The sequence below is a fragment of the Borostomias antarcticus genome (genome assembly GCF_949987555.1).
Source record: "Borostomias antarcticus genome assembly, chromosome: 12".
In the NCBI taxonomy this organism is placed as follows: Eukaryota; Metazoa; Chordata; class Actinopteri; order Stomiiformes; family Stomiidae; genus Borostomias; species Borostomias antarcticus.
Genome location: NC_140245.1, coordinates 15,867,407 through 15,874,667, shown reverse-complemented (window position 1 = coordinate 15,874,667; position 7,261 = coordinate 15,867,407). Strand labels below are relative to the sequence as shown.

Below are 7,261 nucleotides of genomic sequence, written 5' to 3'. Positions count from 1 at the left end.
CATTTGATTGCTTTTGTTTATTCAACATGACTCTCAGAGAGTCTCATTCTTTTGGATTTAAAAACCTCAATTTGAGGCAGGTAGGATAATGAAACATCATCACAACAGAACTTGGACACATCTCCAAGACACAAGGTACTCTAACAGAGTAGAGGATAGACATTGAACAACTGTCTTTATAAAAGACACATGATACTCTAACAGAGTAGAGGATAGATATTGAACAACTGTCATTATAAAAGACACATGATACTCTAACAGAGTAGAGGAAAGACATTGAAAGGCATGTCCTTATAAAAGACACATGGATCTGTTTCACATAAACAGGAGTTTTACAGAGAAAATAGTTTTCTCTTTCCAGCACACATATTCAAAATTATGCAAAATATTTCCTATTCATAACAATCCTGTGATCTTCAAACAGATCAATTGATAATAATCACAGAGTAATAGTAAAGGGATGCCCAGTTTGGGTGGATAATCCTCATGGAGGAACAGTGATGCTACTATACAGCTCAAGCCTACATTAGAACATTAACTGCATGATGCAAACTTCTCAGAAGATAATCACTCTAATCTCAGTATTACATCCACAATGGAGCATTAACATATCAATAATGATATTTTGGATTAGATACAATTATGATATAAATCAAGATGTTGACCTTAGAACAGATCAGTCAAAGGAAACCTCAGAGAGATTGGTGTATGAATGCCCATTTTGATCATATTGATCATTGATTCAACACAACAACAAAACATGAATCATCGAACATGCTTATTATATCCGTTCTCCAATTTCTTAACACTCAGGAAGTGTGGTATTCAATAAATGTAATATCTTCATATATTTCATAATATATTTTCAATACCTAATGGCATTATCAACCTTCTGAAGAAGAACAATTTCTTCAAATTTGAAGAGTTTTGTCCTTGGCTTGAAGTTCAACTCTGACCAACATGGTCATATGGGTTTGTCTGGATATGGAGCTCCAGTCTGTAGTTCTCTACCAGGGCCTCCAGAGGGCGCTGTTGGCTGGACTCTTCTCTTTACTGATGCTGTGCTGGGCTGTGGAGCTCAGCTGAGGCAGGTCACTCTCCCTCCTGTTCATATCAGAGGATGACTGCAGGCTCTGGAAGTGTCTCAGCAGTCTTCTCTGAGACTCTGTCTTCACATCCTCCTTGGACAGGAAGTGCACCATCTCTTGGACACACCTGGAGTATCCCTGATTGGCAGCTGCTGAGCAGGAGGTGGAAACAGGAAGCAAACTGTCTCCATCTCCAGGATGTCGGCTTTCTCCAGCTTGGAGTCAGGCTGCAGGATGTGGATCTCTGGATCCAGGAGAGACTTGAGCTGCTCAATGCTGCTGTTGATACGATCTCTGCGTAACTTCTCACCCAGTGGCTTTCTTAGCTGCAGAAAGAGAAGAAAGAAGACATTAATAACCTAATTGTGAAGAGGAACATTGATGAAGATAATAATGATTTAACATTCAAAGTTTAAATATCCGGTGGGTCTTCAATGTACCTTATTGGTGAGAGTCAGGTGCTCCTCAGAGTAGGTTCTTGCTGAAGTGATTGTAGGAGCCATGGCTGGATCTCTGTGCTGTAGAGGTCTCTGTGTAGAGTGAATGTGATTTCTAGTGGCTTCATCCCTCCTATATATGGTCCCACATCTCCATGTGAATGTGTGGGTCTTGGGCTGGTTGGAGTTTCTCACAGTTTGTAGCCAATGGGAGAGCTGGGAGGACAATGGGGAATGTGGAGCTGCCACATGCTCAGTGTTCTTATTGCTGGGGGACAATGGTCACGTCTCAGGGGAACAGGTGGAGGGCTGAGGCCATTGAGAGAGACTCCCAGAGTGCTGTGTGAATCTGGGGAAGTGGTGACCCTGTAAAGAGAGCAGATATGCAGCCTGATGGTCAGATCAATGACTCTGACAGAGCATACGCTCATCATTTACACACACGTGTGAGACTGGGAAAAGATCTCACTGCATTAAGAAAAAGGCCCTTTCATGGGTTTCGTTGTATTGATATATGTGAGATTCAGATACAAGCTCTGAGAAAATGGTCATTGATCTAGAGACCATACATTACCCTTGGGTTATCATCAGTGTTGCAAAATTCCAAAATGTATTTCATTCTACATTTCTGCTTTTTAAAATATGTTTAATGTTGATACTGCTCCGATGTAGTCAGGGGTTTGTTAACTCAGTAATATTGTTTATTTAAGGGTGATGTGCTGGCCATGTTGATGTCCAGATGTAGCAGATGTGTTCTGGTGGTCAGTGTGAGTAGAGAGCTGCTCTGAGTTTCCCACACTGAGTCCTGTGCCAGTGATCAATGCACTACAAAGGCTGCTCAGGACACTGAATGGACCTTTAGTGACGGCTATGGGCTCTGTGTTGAACTATAGACAGAGCCTGATGTCACAGACCATCTGTAGGGAAAGAACACCACTGGCTGATGCTACAGGCTAATTATCACTGTAAACATGGATTCAGATACATCAAGGTTACACAAGACATGTGAGAAAATGGCTATAGATTTTATAATATAAAATATATATAATTCAAAGCATTTTTATTGTGTTTCGCCTGTTGTGATCAGTAACGTTTCCTAAAAATGGTAAGCTCTCCTCTGTAGTAGGTCTATAAGGCCTGCATGAATAAAAATATGATTTCTTTATTCACTGCTATTAAACTCTCACAATCCTAAATAACTGGATAGAGAAACATGGAGAGACAAAGAGAGAGAGAGAGAGAGAGATGTAGGGAAAGAGAGGGTGCGAGAGAGCTTCACAATCTTGATATTACATTACATTACATTCATTTAGCTGACATTTTTATCCAAAGTGACTTTTATCCAAAGTGACTTTTATCCAAAGTGAGTTGCACCAATTGCATTTAATATAGTAAAAGTCAGAGTGCTACCACTAGCCAGAACTCACAAGTGCATCTTTTTTCTCAAACAAGTGACTAAGAGCATGATCTAGTGCTGAAGGCGAAGTGCAAGAGTAGCAAACTAAAAATACAGCTCCAGGTGCTGATGGGACTGAGGATACTAACCACAGGCCTGATAGTCTTTCCTGCATCATGTTTGCTTCCCCTCCTAAAGTGTGCCAATTTCCCAGAGACACAGTCAGGTGCTGGTGGGACTGAGGATGCTAATGACACTGATCTGTGACTCTGCTGTCCAGAGCTTTCCCACACTCTGCCCATTGAGAGAGCTTCCACTGAACAATAGACGTGTGCCTTGTTAAATGATAATTCATTCCCACACAAGCAGTTCCCAACGAGCCCGTCTGGGTAAACCTCATCACGTACATAGTTTTGTTTGGCTACAAATAAATACTCAGTATTTAGAGAATTGAGCTCAAGCTGTTTGTTTTAACATATTTAGTGAAAATCTTAATCAGACCATTAGTGTACTGTATTGAAGGGTCATAGCAGACTTCTCTTGCAAGTAACAGACTTCCTTGGAGCTATAGCAGAATATATTTTACTTTGAGTTGCTCTTAACCCAGCAATTAATTATGAAAAACAGTTTAGTTTTGCCTATTTGATCCATCCTGATTATTTTAACAGTCCTGTTTAACAGAGAAGCAGTTTCATTCTTTTCAGCTATAATCTGGTTGGAACACAGGTCAAGTAAACATGAGAGAAATTATAACTGGTATCACACTAATCTCAGACATGAATACAGTTTGAAGCACCTCAAAATGATTTTTGTGTATTTTGAATAAATGTATCGGATTATTGAAAATATCCTTTGTGACATATTAGATGGCCAGAGCCCTCCTTCCCTGACCTCTGACCCCCAGGGTAGGGGTCTTCATCTATTGTCCCACAGGGTGTCTGTGAGGGAGTTCTCCTTGGTTTCCCACACTCTGTCCATTCATGACGTTCAGTGAGGGAACAATAGAAGTGTGTCTTACTGCACTTCACATTAACTATGGCGTGTGACCTCATTATTGAGGAGGGAAACAGTAGCTCTAAACTGTTTTGAACAAAATTACTATTTAAAATCAGCAAATTCCTGAAATTATTTAAATGACATTCTTCAGATCCAAATCATAGGCTAAAATATCTAAAACTTGTCACACAGTAATTAACTAAATACCATTGTAAGAGAAGAGATTCCTTCACGTAATATGCATTTTGTGATCTCACTGGCTATATCTAACATTATGAAATATGCATCAATATAAATCAATATGGATACTTTGCATTATATAAATATGCAATTATGTCATGTAATATTATAAAGATTGCAATCCTTGTTTCTTGATTTTTGAGTGGAGAAACACCTACGTAGATAATTACCTGATTAGTTCATCTACTGTATCAACAATAACATCTCGATTAGACACTTTACTACAGTGATGATGAGCCTAATAATGCGAAAGACCAGAGAAATGCATTTGATTGCTTTTGTTTATTCAACCTGACTCAGAGAGTCTCATTGTTTTGGATTTAAAAACCTCAATTTGAGTCAAGTAGGATGATGAAACATCATCACAACAGAACTTGGACACATCTCCAAGACACATGATACTCTAACAGAGTAGAAGATAGACATTGAACAACTGTCTTTATAAAAGACACATGGTACTCTAACAGAGTAGAGGAAAGACATTGAACAACTGTCTTTATAAAAGACACATGATACTCTAACAGAGTACAGAACAGACATTGAACAACTGTCTTCATAAAAGACACATGGTACTCTAACAGAGTAGAGGAAAGACATTGAAAGGCATGTCTTTATAAAAGACACATGGATCTGTTTCACATAAACAGGAGTTTTACAGAGAAAATAGTTTTCTCTTTCCGGCACACATATTCAAAAATTATGCAAAATATTTCTTAATCATAACAATCCTGTGATCTTCAAACAGATAATAATCACAGAGTAATAGTAAAGGGATGCCCAGTTTGGGTGGATAATCCTCATGGAGGAACATTGATGCTACTATACAGCTCAAGCCTACATTAGAACATCAACTGCATGATGCAAACTTCTCAGAAGATAATCACTCTAATCTCAGTATATCATCCCCCATGGAGCATTAACATATCAATAATGATTTTTTAGATTAGATAAAATAATATGATATAAATCAAGGTGTTGACCTTAGAACAGATCAGTCAAAGGAAATCTCAGAGAGATTGGTGTATGAATGCCCATTTTGATCATATTGATCATCGATTCAACACAAAAACAAAACATGAATCATTGAACATGCTTATTATATCTGTTCTCTGCTATCTTAACACTCAGGAAGTGTAGAATTCAATAAATGTAATATCTTTCCTACAAAAGCATAGTTTCAATACCTAATGGCATTATTACGTTTCTTTAAAGGAGAAACATTTCTTCCCATTTGAAGTGTTTTGTCTTTGGCTTAAAGTTCAACTCTGACCAACATGGTCATATGGGTTTGTCTGGATGTGGAGCTCCAGTCTGTAGTTCTCTACCAGGGCCTCCAGAGGGCGCTGTTGGCTGGACTCTTCTCTTTACTGATGCTGTGCTGGGCTGTGGAGCTCAGCTGAGGCAGGTCACTCTCCCTCCTGTTCATATCAGAGGATGACTGCAGGCTCTGGAAGTGTCTCAGCAGTCTTCTCTGGGACTCTGTCTTCACATCCTCCTTGGACAGGAAGTGCACCATCTCTTGGAAGCACCTGGAGTATCCCTGATTGGCAGCTGCTGAGCAGGAGGAGGAGCTGATTGGCTGCAGGCGTCTCAGGAAGCAAACTGTCATCTCCAGGATGTCGGCTTTCTCCAGCTTGGAGTCAGGCTGCTGGTTGTGGAGCTCTGGATCCAGGAGAGACTTGAGCTGCTCAATGCTGCTGTTGATACGATCTCTGCGTAACTTCTCAACCAGTGGCTTTCTTAGCTGCAGAAAGAGAAGAGGAAAAACATTAATAACCTAATTCTGAAGAGGAACATTAATGAAGATAATAATGATTTAACATTCAAAGTTTAAATATCCGTTGGGTCTTCAATGTACCTTGTTGGTAAGAGTCAGGTGCTCCTCAGAGTAGGTTCTTGCTGAAGTGATTGTAGGAGCCATGGCTGGATCTCTGTGCTGTAGAGGTCTCTGTGTAGAGTGAATGTGATTTCTAGTGGCTTCATCCCTCCTATATATAGTCCCACATCTCCATGTGAATGTGTGGGTCTTGGGCTGGTTGGAGTTTCTCACAGTCTGTAGCCAATGGGAGAGCTGGGAGGACAATGGGGAATGTGGAGCTGCCACATGCTCAGTGTTCTTATTGCTGGGGGACAATGGTCACGTCTCAGGGGAACAGGTGGAGGGCTGAGGGCTTATGGAGAGAGACTCCTAGAGTGCTGTGTGAATCTGGGAAAGTGGTGACCCTGTAAAGAGAGCAGATATGCAGCCTGATGGTCAGATCAATGACTCTGACAGAGCACACGCTCATCATTTACACACACGTGTGAGACTGGGAAAAGATCTCACTGCATTAAGAAAAAGGGCCTTTCATGGGTATCGTTGTATTGAGATATGTGAGATTCAGATACAAACTCTGAGAAAATGGTCATTGATCTAGATGAAGTGAACATCAAAATAAGATCTTTACTTTCAAGAGACCATACATTACCCTTGGGCTATCATCAGTGTTGCAAAATTCCAAAATGTATTTCATTCTATATTTCTGCTTTTTAAAATAATGTTTAATGTTGATACTGCTCCGATGTAGTCAGTGGTTTGTTAACTCAGTAATATTGTTTATTTAAGGGTGATGTGCTGGCCATGTTGATGTCCAGATGTAGCAGATGTGTTCTGGTGGTCAGTGTGAGTAGAGAGCTGCTCTGAGTTTCCCACACTGAGTCCTGTGCCAGTGATCAATGCACTACAAAGGCTGCTCAGGACACTGAATGGACCTTTAGTGACGGCTATGGGCTCTGTGTTGAACTATAGACAGAGCCTGACGTCACAGACCATCTGGAGGGAAAGAACACCACTGGTTGATGCTACAGACTAATTATCACTGTAAACATGGATTCAGATACATCAAGGTTACACAAGACATGTTAGAAAATTGCTATAGATTTTATAATATAAAATATATATAATTCCAAACATTTTTATTGTGTTTCACCTGTTGTGATCAGTAACTTTTCCTAAAAATGGTAAGCTCTCCTCTATGGTAGGTCTATAAGGCCTGCATGAATAAAAATATGATTTCTCAATTCACTGATAATAAACTCTCACAATCATAAATAACTCGATAGAG

At 39.9% G+C, this 7,261-nt stretch overlaps 2 pseudogenes across 2 annotated transcripts; both read right to left on the bottom strand.

Annotated features, from left to right (window-relative positions):
• Positions 1-1,007: 1,007 nt before the first annotated feature.
• Positions 1,008-1,591, bottom strand: LOC311315915 (transcription factor HES-5-like; annotated as a pseudogene). The gene is made up of 2 exons: positions 1,529-1,591; positions 1,008-1,414 (listed from the first exon to the last, which is right to left on the bottom strand). The product of its transcript is annotated as a transcription factor HES-5-like (transcript).
• A 3,887-nt stretch (positions 1,592-5,478) lies between these two features.
• Positions 5,479-6,140, bottom strand: LOC311315913 (transcription factor HES-5-like; annotated as a pseudogene). The gene is made up of 2 exons: positions 6,016-6,140; positions 5,479-5,901 (listed from the first exon to the last, which is right to left on the bottom strand). The product of its transcript is annotated as a transcription factor HES-5-like (transcript).
• Positions 6,141-7,261: the final 1,121 nt, after the last annotated feature.